The sequence below is a fragment of the Ambystoma mexicanum genome, chromosome 4p (assembly GCF_040938575.1).
Source record: "Ambystoma mexicanum isolate Mex_15411 chromosome 4p, UKY_AmexF1_1, whole genome shotgun sequence".
Lineage (NCBI taxonomy): Eukaryota > Metazoa > Chordata > Amphibia > Caudata > Ambystomatidae > Ambystoma > Ambystoma mexicanum.
The window spans coordinates 939,242,735-939,255,657 of NC_090927.1; positions in this window are offsets into that span (position 1 = coordinate 939,242,735).

Sequence of the window (12,923 nt, forward strand, 5' to 3'; positions counted from 1 at the left end):
GACTGCGTGGCCTGTGAGACACCTCCGGCTATGGCAATTGTCTGCTGAAATGACCCAGTATCCAAGAAGTGCAGTACATTGAGCACATTTTCCAAGGGGCTCAGTGCTTGGGAGCACAGGGTGGGTAATGTGAGGTCATCCTCCCACTCCCTGACCAGTTCTAGGATTATGTGTGGTGGAAACCTGTACCTCCCATACACCTGGTCATCAGGCAGCCCAAAAAGGCTGGTCCTGGATAAAACGGTATATTCATTGTAACGTCTGAGCTTGTTTGTTGTTTGTGTGCACTTTTATGCTGCGCGGGGCCGCTTACGCCTGCTTCCTGCTGGCGTACCTGTTTCCAGATTAGCACGTGTTTTTTGGCGCACGGCTTTCCCTGTTCGATTCCATGAATACGTGGTGTTAGCGCGCGTGTGGGCGTTGCGAGCATTTACCTCCTGTTTTTCCCCCGTAACGCCCACATTTTCACGCGTTGTTCCACATTCCGTGTGTTACGCCCATGTTCCACCCACTTTTCTTGTGTGCACTACACAATGTGCGCTTTCCCTGTGCACGTTGCGCATGCTGTTTAGTGATGTGTGCGCCCGCATTTGCCACCCCCGGATTTGGCGCACATCCCAGGTTTTACAAGCGCAGCACATTCCATGAATCGAGGAACGGCTTTGTGCGTGGCTTTAGCACGCGTGCGCTGCGATTTCCATGCTTGCGCTCCCCTTCTCGGCGCACATTTATTCCTTGAATTACCCTGTTGGTTGGTTTGCTAAGTGGTTTTGTTCATATCATCTTCGTTCAGTATCCGAGAGACTGGGAGATCATTATCTCTGTAAATGTCGCTTTCCTGAAAGGTAACATTATAACGTTTTTTTTTAGTTTTTTTTCACTTTTTCAAAGCATCATACTATTTTATCAAGGGGCAGGCATATTATTTCTTCTGCGCTGCTTCTCCCGTGTTATGTATAAACCGAATGGAGTGACACTAACACTTCAATTTAATATATCGATTTAACCCAACAACTCGTTTCATGTTAATTGCTCAGGACGTGTTTGTGTGTCATTATTGAATAGTCATGGTCAGAAGAGATTGATGCACATGTGTCAGTGTCATATGTCCCCAGAGCGGGTGCCTAGGAGATGCTGATTGCTGGCATACGCAGTGTGGAGCCACGTAAAGGCCATGGGGGTTTGTGTGTGTTATGTGCCATGTGCTTGTTCCTGCTGCCTGTGCCCACCATGCTACCATGCTGTTTCATTCCTCTAACTCTGCTCATGGGCTCCGGTGTCTGCTCCTGTCATATGCAGGTTACATTCAGAAGTGGCTAGCCCTTCTGCCAATCACTGTCTTGAGTCATCCACTGCTGTCCTCCTTTCTTCCTTTCGAATGCGGTGTGTAGGCATACTTTTCTACTTGTTATTTCTTCCTTTCAATTGTCCTCATTTGCCACTGCAGGTATTCACTCCAGATATATGCAGCTGCCATTAAGAGGGCTTTCTCCATCCTCGAGTGCTTTGTGAACCTGCCGGTTGCTGCTCCTGGTATTCCTAGCTGCTGCCTCGCTCAACCTTCCTCTCCTGCATTCCCTCAGCTTCTCATAGACTTCACGGAATACTTCATCTTCTTTGGGGAAGTTCCTCCAAACTTTGATAACTCTTAGGACTAGCGCATGTATGTATCTATACATGTATCTGTCTGATCTGACTAGAGAAACTCGTCAAACTTGTTCCTCCATCTCTCTTGAGGCGTTTGCGTTTGAGCATTGGAGGAAGTGTATGAAAAAAAACTTTTGAAACTATGATCCCTGTTGTCCTGTTCCCGCACCCTCCCATGCGCCATACAAACCCCTTAACCAGTGCGCCTGCTATTTAAGGATATGTTCAGTGCAGTGCACTGAAGTGCAACTTTCAACTTCTTCCTACACTTTTATTTTTAAAAAACTCTATTCTGCAAGGGCTTCTTTTTTTAAATAAAAGAATAGGAACAGTCAAACCTAATTAAAAATTAGAGGAGCACTGCTCCTGCCCACTTCGAACACTGTTTTAGCATGTCGGGGAGGGGCACCGTTTGCCATGCGAGCATGGCAAGCAAAGCTCACAAATGAAGCTAAATGTTTCCTGACATTCCAGCATGCCAGGCATCGTTTACTGTTTTTTTTTATTTTTTGTTCTTTATTGTGCAATCGAGCTTTCAAACCTTAAGCACATACCAAAATTAAATAAGTAGACATTAAATAAATATCCTTTTTTGTTCAAAAACATCTACAGTACATATATATATATATATATATATATATATATATATATATATATATATATATATATATATTACTCAGCATAATATTTTTTGAAATTCTTTCGATGTAAAAAAAAAAACTGAGGTCGACAAAATCATTGAATCTGCACTATATAAAAAAGACCAAAATTGGTCCAATTCAATATACAGTATTATAGTGACAAATTTACTATAAACTTTTACATAATTCTTTTTTCAAAATTGGGCAATTGGTAAGAATATGTCGTACAGATTCTATTTTAGTATGGCATAGTCGACAGAGCCTGGCCTCCAGCAGCATTTCTTTCCAGGTCCCTAAAAGTTCCTCCATCTGGAGCAGGTTCAATCTCATTAGTTGGATGAAAGGCTTCAGTTCCTGTGAACTATACTTAGCCAGATAAGATTGCAGACTGGCATACAGGAAGCTTTTGGGAGGCGAATTCCCTGTGTCTTCTAATCTGCTCAATTGTTCCAACGTTTCCACTTTATCACATAGACCTTATCTTTTCTTCACTATTGTTCCTATATTAGGGGTCGTCAAGGCCAATTCCAATGGAATGTCCAGGGATACCAAGTGATTTAGTGCACATTGTATAAGTTCATTATAGAACCCATTTTGACATTTCTTTCCATATTTAATATTTCCAATTAATGATTGTAAGGAGTTAATATTTATAGCACTATTGATAGTCCTTAAATAAAGCAGGTTACGCTGAGTTATCCAAATTGAATAGAGGGAATATAACCATATTCTAACCTCAAAGGCTCCACCAGTGTGGAGGAAGTTAGATTAAACAACATCTTTTCCTCAACCCTGTCCAACCAGGTGACAAATCTGTCAGATAGCATGGGGAGAGCATACATCATACCCGGAACTAGGCTGACTCGATATATTTCCAGCATTGTCATCACATTTTGCCCACTCCTTTACTATATACTGTTTTACTAAGCACCATTTTCTCCATATTATAGGGAACATCAAATGCTCATAGAAATGTGCGGTAGGTTTCAATTTAATGACAAAACCCAAATAACAATAGTCCTCTACTATAGACAAGGTGGAATAATTAATTTTCCAATTAAAGGACTTTTTTGGGGTATAGTTCCAGCAAAGCACATTATTTTTGATTTTGAGTTGTTAATAATAATTCGATTTTTCCCAGCATATTTCTGTAATGTCAACATTGAGCCTTGAAGTCCAATTTGGGTGCGATCAAATAGGATGGTGTTGTCTGCATAGGTCAAACAGGTGATGTAGGTGCCATTAATTATTGGTGGAAAATTGTTTGCTGATTTCATGAATTCGATCATATCTGCCACATATAGATTGTATAGCATAGGCCCAATGCGCAACCTTGCTTTAATCCATGATTAGAGTGATTGAAACTCATCAGCTCGCCATCCTGATTTGACCGTACCGCAATTGAGGTGTTCGTGTACAGTAATTTGATGTAGTATATTAGTTGTGGTTTTATTCCCCATGACTCAAGTTTCTTCCACATTAGCAGTGTAGAAACTAAATCGAAAGCTTTGCTAAAGTCTATGTAGCAACAGAATAAATTCTGAGAGGTGGCTATCGCTTCTGCCATTGAATATTGTAGGGTGGAGATGTTGTTAATTGTACCATAGGATATTATTAATCCTGTTTGAAATGGTCCTAATAGCTGCTTATCAGGTACCCACATTGTTAACTTTTTTAATAATATTGTGGCAAACATTTTTTAACTACAATCCATCATAGCTAATGGCCGGTAATTTGATGGAAGAAGACGTCTCTTTTTTTAAAGATTGGTACAAGTATAGACTTATTCCAGCTATTAGGCAGGTTCCCTGTAGCCTCAATTGTTTTAAAGATGTTAAATAGTATCATTGAACACAATTGTGGATTAGCTTTGTAGAATACATTGGGTATTCCATCGGGCCACAGGGCTCTTGAAGGCTTTACATTGTTTATTATATTTCAGATGTCTTCTACATCACAGTGCTCTAGTATGGTGTGGTTCCCCTTAGGTGGGTACTTTCCCATCTGTTTATCTTCTGTCTGGTTATAGCATAGATCTGTGACAAAGGTGTTCCAGATACTATCAGCGATGGTGTTTTATTCAACCACACTAAGATTCTCTTTTGTATTATTAAAATGAGCCCAAAATGTATTTGTATCATTTTTCTAAGTAGTCTGTATAACAGTAACCACTTAGTGTTCTGCCGAGAATGTTTATGCAGCCACAACCAGTGTTTTAAGGCCAGTCAACTTCATGTTTTTTTTCTTCATTGCACAGCCGTGGATGCCCCTAACTTCAGCTCTAGCTTTGCGGTAAAGGGATTTCCTCTGCTGTATCAGTATATCGAACGGAGCACAGTAGTGGCGTTGATGGTATTCCATTGATTTTTTTGAAGCCATCTGTATGGAATGACCAATTTGATCTATCATTGCTTTCATTTTCCAATGGCTATGGATCATATATTTAGTAAACTCATATTTGTATAGGTGTATATGGCCATTAACTTCTTTTACTTTTGCTACTGTCCAAAACATTTGGTTATCCTGATTATTAATTCTTACACGTCTATTGTAGTTCATGATCAGTTGTTTTTCAACCAAATTAACAGTCCATGAGAGAATACCATGATCATTAATCTTATTAAAGTGTATTTGGATGTCACTGCAGCTTATACAAATATTAACATCTGTGAGGACATAATCTATATGTGAGCATGGATAAACATTTGTTCAAGTATAAGTGGTCTTTTGATTTTTCTCGTATTTAAAAATGAAAGGTTTTACCATGTGTGATTTAAAAAACAGTGACAAATTATTGTCCCACCTACACTGTACTTTCTGTTCAAGTGTAAATTCTTAGCATTTAAGTCCCCAGCAATCAGCACTCCACAGTTGGGGTATTTTTTGTACCAACTTGTGAAAACCTAATTCCTGGCCCAGGGCCTTCTGTGTCAATTTGTTACGCATGCCCTTAGGGGGGTCATATGTGTTTACAAGTAAGAGCTTCCATGATGTATTGTGTTTCATACTAAATATAGCACTGAGGAATTGTGGGTTGTTGATATCTTCTGCAAAGGGTTCTAATTGAAACTTCCTTTTGCATCAAATTGCTAAGCCTCCCCTAGCTCTACCTCTTATAGAGGGTATGGATAAACTATGCAAGATAGTGTATCCATCAATCTTAAAGGGATATGTAGCCCTGGGCTCCTGCAAAAGGAACAGATCTGCCCCCACCAACAATGCGTATCCATGTGGATGAACTAGAAATTATCTATAACCTCACCTGGTCCAGGATATACATGCCAGATGTTACTTTTTTTCAAAGTGCCACTTCTCTTTGTAGGAAACGTTTTTGGGGAATCCAATGTGTAGTTATCCTAGAGCTTTCATCCAATGAGCAAGATGCATGTAATATGGTGCATTTGGGAAGTTCAAATTCTTGCTCTTTAATGCTTTTCTTGCCAACTATTAGTTTAGTCGGAAATTTCGAGACCCATTTCTGTTAGGGCCTTGATGTTCACCTCTACGAGGGCTGCTATTATGGGAGAAACAAACTCAATAAGTGCCCAGTTGGTCGCACTGCCGATCTTGGGCAATTCTATTTTCAGAATATCTGATGTCGTAATGACACTAAGTTGTTAAGAAGAGCCCAACAAGTGTAACAAGCAGGACCCATTTAGGAAGGGACTTTAGGGGGAGGGGATCTAATTCCTCCAGGATTCAAAAATACCTTGAACTGAACCATCTTCTAGGAGTCCAACAATCTGGCTTCAGACCCCAACACGGGACAGAGACAGCCTTCATCGATCTTAAGGCTCAAATTGACACTCTAAGAGACAACGGGAAAACTGCCCTACTGCTCCTGTTAGACCTTTCTGCAGCATTTGATTTAGTAGATCACAAAATTATCTGCAATCACTTGGACTCGGCTGCCCACTTCTCTCAAGAAGCCATTAACTGGATTGAGTCATTCTTGAGCAATAGATCAATGCATGTTTTCTCTACTACAGCATCAGCTGACCCCATCCCCATCACTTGTGGAATCCCGCAGGGATCATGTGTTTCCCCCACACTACAACGTGTTCACTAAGCCCCTTTTTGATGATCTTGATGGTCTGGGTATTACCTACACGAACTACGCAGATGATACCCAGATCCTCATCCCGTTGAAGGGAGATTACAACAAGGATTTGGCCTTGGTGAATAGGGTGTATCTCATCATCCAGGCATGGATGGCCTCCCACAGTCTATGCCTGAATGATGACAAGACAGAACTCATCATCCTCGGATCCGCCACCCACTTAAACAAACTGGATCACAACTACTCCAGCTTCCTCATTGATGGCAACTCTATCAAGGTAGCCAAGGAGGTAAAAACCCTCGGTATCTATCTAGATTCCACCCTTTCTTTCCACAAACAGGTCAGTTCCATGGCTTCCTCTACAGTCTACACCTGTAAGCTTATAAGAGCAGCTAAACCCTTCCTATCTACTCAAAGTTGCGTTACCCTGGTCAGAGCCCTTATACTCTCAGACTTAGACTATTGTAACACCCTTTACGTCAGAGCCAGCAAATATGTTACAAATAAAATCCAGACACTGCAAAACAATGCTCTCAGAGCAGCGCTCTGCATCCCCAAGAGACAACATATCTCCAACCACAGGAGAGCCCATGACTGGCTTACTACCACTGACAAAATAATGCTCAAAGTAGCCTCCTTAACTCATAAATGCCTTAACAATGAAGCCCCCCAATACCTAGTTGACAAAATAACAAGACACACCCCATACAGGCCATCTAGAACTGCCAATGCAACCTGCTCATAGTTCCTAGGTTCAAACGAATCAAAACGGGTGGCAACAGCTTCCAAGTGAAAGCAGCCCAACACTGGAACTCCCTATCTCCCGCCTTAAGGTCACCCCAATCCTACCCCCATTTTAGACGCAATTACATTCAATGGATAAAGAACAATGGCAGTTAAAGCACAGAGAATGTACCCTGAAGTTTGTAAATATGTATATCTGTAAATTTGTCCTCATCACATATATTGCATATACTGTAACTGGTACCATTTATGTACTCACTGTAAATACTGTACAGCAATGTAACCAAGCTGAGAACAACCTTGATGCTCCAGCGCCCTTATACCTTCTGGTCCAGTGCGCAATACAAATGAATAAACGAACAAACAAACAAACCCACTTTCCCAAAGTTCCAAGATCTTCCTCCGCCAAGCACTGATTTTCCACAGCTTTAGGTGAGGTATTGACCAGTGCTGGATTTGCTTTGTTTTTTAAAAATTGATTTAAGTTCCTTATCAGCCAAGGCTGTAGTTTTGTCATGTCACTTGATTGTTTGAGTAGCAATGCTATGTGCATTGACCAAAGGAGTTTTCAGAGCCATGCTCGGGTTGTCGTTCCCTTCTGGTCTAGCCGGATGGAGATATAGCCATTTCTCCATGGGTCCACGTAAAATGGCCTGTCTGACAGTGCCGTCCTGCAGGCAGTTAGTAATCAACTTTCCTGTCTGTGTGTAAGTTTTTCTAGTATGTTTCTTTAAAATGAATGTGTCACTCTATTTTTTGTTTGCATTTTTGATTTTGGCCTTCACTCTTGTATGGACTGCTTCATTCCTTCTTAGCCTGTGCTTTTGCGGCATTGAAGCAGGTATATTTTCGCTCTCTGATGCAGATGTTTCATCTGAGTCTGAAGGGGATACAAGGGCCTCTACGTCTGGAGTGGCAGATCATTTTGTGCCTATACTATTCTCTCTATCAAAAGGTTGTTTGGGAGGTATAGTCCCGCCAAGGGAGGCACGCTGTAGGCCCATGCATATATTAGGCAATGAGTAATTATTGACAATGGTCGGGGAAAGGTCACCATTGATATTTTCTGTATGAATTTTTGAAAAGGTCATGTTTAAATGAGAGGGTATTTTCGATATTGGTGGTGTAGTTCCGAAAAAGGACGTTATCGAGTATTGCATTTCCATACACTTGCCTTTTTATTGCATGCATCTAGAGTGGCATAGTTTGCGCTTGTGGGTGAGCTCTTTTGTCGTTTGCCCCCCATAACGCAACAGTGGTCGCTTCATGATCAACCTAGTTAAGTGTTGGAGGCTTTTGTATTAGAGTCACCAGTCTCTATGCTGATCTCCAATCTGTGTGTGGCCGCTGGGAAGAATGCGTCTAACGCAGAGCAATCAATGTCAGATGATTAATGTGCAGGCTGTGCAGTGCAGGTTAAAGGGATAGAGCGAACCACCCAAGGCCCAGTTTGCAAACTCTCCCAGTGTTGTAACGGGTGAGCACTGTTTATCGTGTGCGTTACCTTCCGCTTTTTGCTCATGATGCAATTGCCACTTACTGTTTTCCGGAGGCAGGTGGAAAATTGTCAGCAAGCAACATTACTTCCCCTATGTTGCAGAGGACCTGGGGCCGACACCAATGCTCTCCCTGCTCCATGGAAACACAGCAACACACTCTGCCCAGCACTCTGCCATGCACTGCTGGTCGGCAAGGGTTTTAACCCTTAGGCTTCTCCTCGCAGCAATAACGGCAAGTACAGAAAGACTTCCACACATGTTCCTAACAGGGAACATATAGGTGCTCACTGCAACACACTCTGCCCAGCACTCCACCACGCTCCGCTTGTGAGCAAGGGTTTTAACCCTTGGGCTTCTCCTCTCAGCAATAATGGAAACTGCAGAAAGACTTCCACAGTTTTTCCCAACAGGGAAAAAATTTGGTGCTCAGAGCAAAACACTCTGCGCCGCACTCCGGCAGCGTTTTCTCACTTAGCACTGCAGAATGCAAATGTAAAGGCCAAAAGACGGTGAACACACTTGTACACCACCTTTTGCCTTTTACATATGCAGTCCACAGTTAACATGAGGAAAGTTTGGTGTTGGAGAGCCGCTTACACTACAGTGTAAACATAACAACTACCTGCCGTCAAATTATACATTTTTAGAAAATTAGTTACATGAAAGGACTGTCTATTGTTCTTTGCAATTTAGCCAGCAGAAATACCTACCAAATAGAGCAGACCTACTGGTACTCCAAAGTCGAGAATGGGTGTGCATATTTAGACAGTCAGCTGATAATTAGAATCATATTTGCAAGACAAACGGTTAAACACCTATCCTGGTAATACAAACCACTGATGGAATGACTTTAGGAAGACTTAACACACTTAATGGCGAAGTGGGTGTGGGAAATGGATTAGCATATCACAACCACAGTGGGATGCTGCCTTAAGGAATATCAGGAGGGGTCAAGAGACCCAAAAAATAAATGAATGCTCATTTTAGTGTATATTGGACAACTGACAAAATGCACAAAGTAGGCATATGTCCGAGAGACAATGGTTGATAGTCTACTGTCCCAAGGCAAACTTATGACACATGATCTGGGAGTATCACAAAGTATCTGATTTCAGGAAGGAATTGTGCAAAGGTTTAATTTGGTTATTTTTGATTCAATCAGAAAAAATAAAGAGGCAGTATTTTGGTCTGCTTCTTCCAAAGTTATTGATATTGCTGCTAATTTAAAGTAGATACTGGAAGTTTGTTTGTTTGTTCGTTTGATTATTCAGAATGCGCGCCATACCCAAGGGTATCAGGGTGCAACAGTTACAAGATAATGCAAAGCTTAGTCACAGTGAGTCAAAGTGTGAAACATTAATTACAGAGCAGGATATACTGCTAATTACAGAATGTACAGGCATTGTGTACAATGTTATAGTTATCCCCATGGGAAACATGTAACAGGACATGAGTTAAGATACATTTCTTACAGTAGAAGAATTTACAGACATTTACAGTATAGCGGATGTTATATACAATGAATTCCAGGTGGGGGTTGCAGACTTGGGAATGGCATAGTTGGTTACAAATCAGTAGACATCATGTGAGTTAATAGTCATTAGCTTTCAGCCACAGGATGGTGTTTGTTCTAAAGTTAAGATAGGACTGATCTATTCTCAGTGTAGGAGGCACAGAGTTCCATAGTTTAGCTGCTTTAATGGGGAAACTATTACCACCGATCGTGGATAGTTTAAATTTAGGGATGGACAAGTGATCCCTGTTTGCTGATCTGGTGGGTCTTGTGGAAGTCTGTTTATGGAATCTCTCAGAGAGGTAGATAGGGGCAGCATTATTGAGAGATTTGTGTGTGAGTGAAAGAGTTTTTAGCTGGATTTTATCATTGGTTCTGAGCCAGTTGTTCTGTCGTCTTCTCTCGGAGATATGGTTTCTTCTGGAAATGCCTAATGCCACTCTAAGGGCATTGTTTTGTAGGGTTTGGATTCTTCTAATGATGGATTTGTTGGAGCCTATGTATAGGGCGTTGCCATAATTCAATCGGGATAGGATCAGTGCTCTGGCCAGGATGGTACAGCTGTTAGTGGAGAGTAATGGTTTGCCTGTTCTTATACATTTACACGTATAGGCCGTAGAGGATTTGACCTGTTTGGAGAATGAGAGCGTAGAGTCAAGATAAAAACCTAATGTTTTTACCTCTTGTGCTACCTTGATGTAATTTTCGTCAATTATGAATGAAGAATAGTCAGGTCCCAGTTTCTTTAAATTAGTGAGTGTACCCAGGATGATGAGCTCTGTTTTATCATCATTCAGGCATAGACCATGTGTGGCGGTCCATGCCAGGATGATGATGTATACCCTATTCACCACGGCCAAATCCTTGTCATAATCCCCTGAAAGTGGGAGGAGGATCTGGGTATCATCTGCATAGTTAGTGTAGGTGATACCAATATGGTCCAGATCATCAAAAAGGGGCTTGGTAAATATGTTGTACAGTGTAGGCGAGACACAGGATCCCTGTGGAATGCCGCAAGTGATAGGTATGAGGTCTGCAGCTGCAGACAGTGAGAAGACTTTCATAGTTCTGCCACTTAAGAAAGATCTAATCCAGGTTATAGCGTCCTTGGAGAAGTGTGCTGCTGTGTCGAGATGGTTACATAGTATTGTATGATCCACCAGTTTGCACGCAGCTGAGAAGTCCAGGAGGAGAAGCTGCTGATTTGCCGCTGTCTCTGAGCTCATCGACTTGGGTCTTGAGATCAATAAGGGCGATTTCAGTTCTGTGTTGTGGGCGGAAACCTGATTTTCTATCTCCTAGTACGTGGTGAGAATCTAAATATTTTTGTATTTGCGTGTAGGCCTTCTTATCTAATATTTTTAGAAGAAAAGGGACTGTAGTGATTGGCCTGTAGTTGGTGGGTGTTAAGGGATCTAGCATTGTTTTTTTTTAAGAGTGGAAGTACCCATGATTGTTTGAGGTTTGTAGGTATGGTACCAGTGATAAAGGAAGAGTTGATAAACTTGGAAATGAAGGGTGATAAGTCTCGAGCTGCATCCTTAATGAGCTGTGCACGGCAGAGATCGCCCTGACAGTTAGATGGTTTAAGAGACAGGATCATTCTTTCGACCTCGAGGGTGGATACTTTGGTAAAGTTAAATCGGGTAGGATGGTCTTCGGCTACGTTCCCAGGTATTTTGGGAGATGGTAGGTTCTTTAGAGAGTCTTTTTTTGGGGATATTTTATTTTGTAAAGTGGCTATTTTATTCGCAAGTGTATGTTGGATGCCTGAGCACCATTTTTTATCTTTGTTGGAGGTGTCTGGGATAGCGGTGGGAGTTTCTAGTTCTTTGAGAATAGTAAATAATTCTTTCATATTGGAGTTAGCTTGTGAGATTCAAGTGTCGTAACATGCTCGCTTAGCTAGGCAAATTTCTTTTTTGTAGAGGGATGAAGGTTTAGAGAGCTTTGATTTGTTGGCTTCTGATGGTAGTAATTTCCACGCAGCCTCGCAATTTATTTTTTGTTGCCTTAGGTTTTTTAGGAAGGGTGTGAACCATTTGTTCAGATGGTTTTTTGGCTTACTTTGTCTAAATTTAAGGGGGGCGATCTGGTCCAGGGAAGAGGCCATAATTTTGTTGAACTACTCGACGAGACTCTCTGGGTTGGCATTGTCGGGCAGTGCATTGAGGTTAGGGAGTAAGACAGGGATGAGCCTATCCGCTGTGATACTATTATTGTTTTTGGTTAGTGTAGGTGGAGCCATAGGGGTAGGAATGGGTAAAGGTCTAATGATGGAGAGGGTAAATGAGAGTAGGTAGTGTTCAGTCCAGGCTAGCAGTGAGATGGAGAGGATGTTGGCATGGCAATTGTGGTCTGCTACCCAATCTAGTATTCAACCTTTGTTGTGGGTGGGGGTAGTACTTCTTTGGATGAAGCCTAATTCTACTAAAGCATTAGCTGTTGCCAGGGCGGGCAGATCCGAAGGGTCATTGAAACCCAGATTAAGGTCACCCAATAGTAACGCTTGTGTTGAGTTTTTGAGGTTGTTAGCTAGGATTGTGTTAATGTCATCCTCAAATATTCCAATTGGGCCCGGGGGTGATATATCAGGTGTATGTTGAGGGTTTGAGAGTTAGTCAATGGTACTTTGACCAACAGTGCTTCACATGATTGGATATCGTACGGGGGTACTAATCTCATAGCGAGGCTGCATCTGTGGAAAATGGCAATGCCTCCTCCTCTAGTTCCTTGTCTATCTTGTCTCACAATGGTATAGTCATCTGGGCCTGCTAACCTGCTAATATAGGGAAGTGGTTACCTATGCGAAAAGAGTC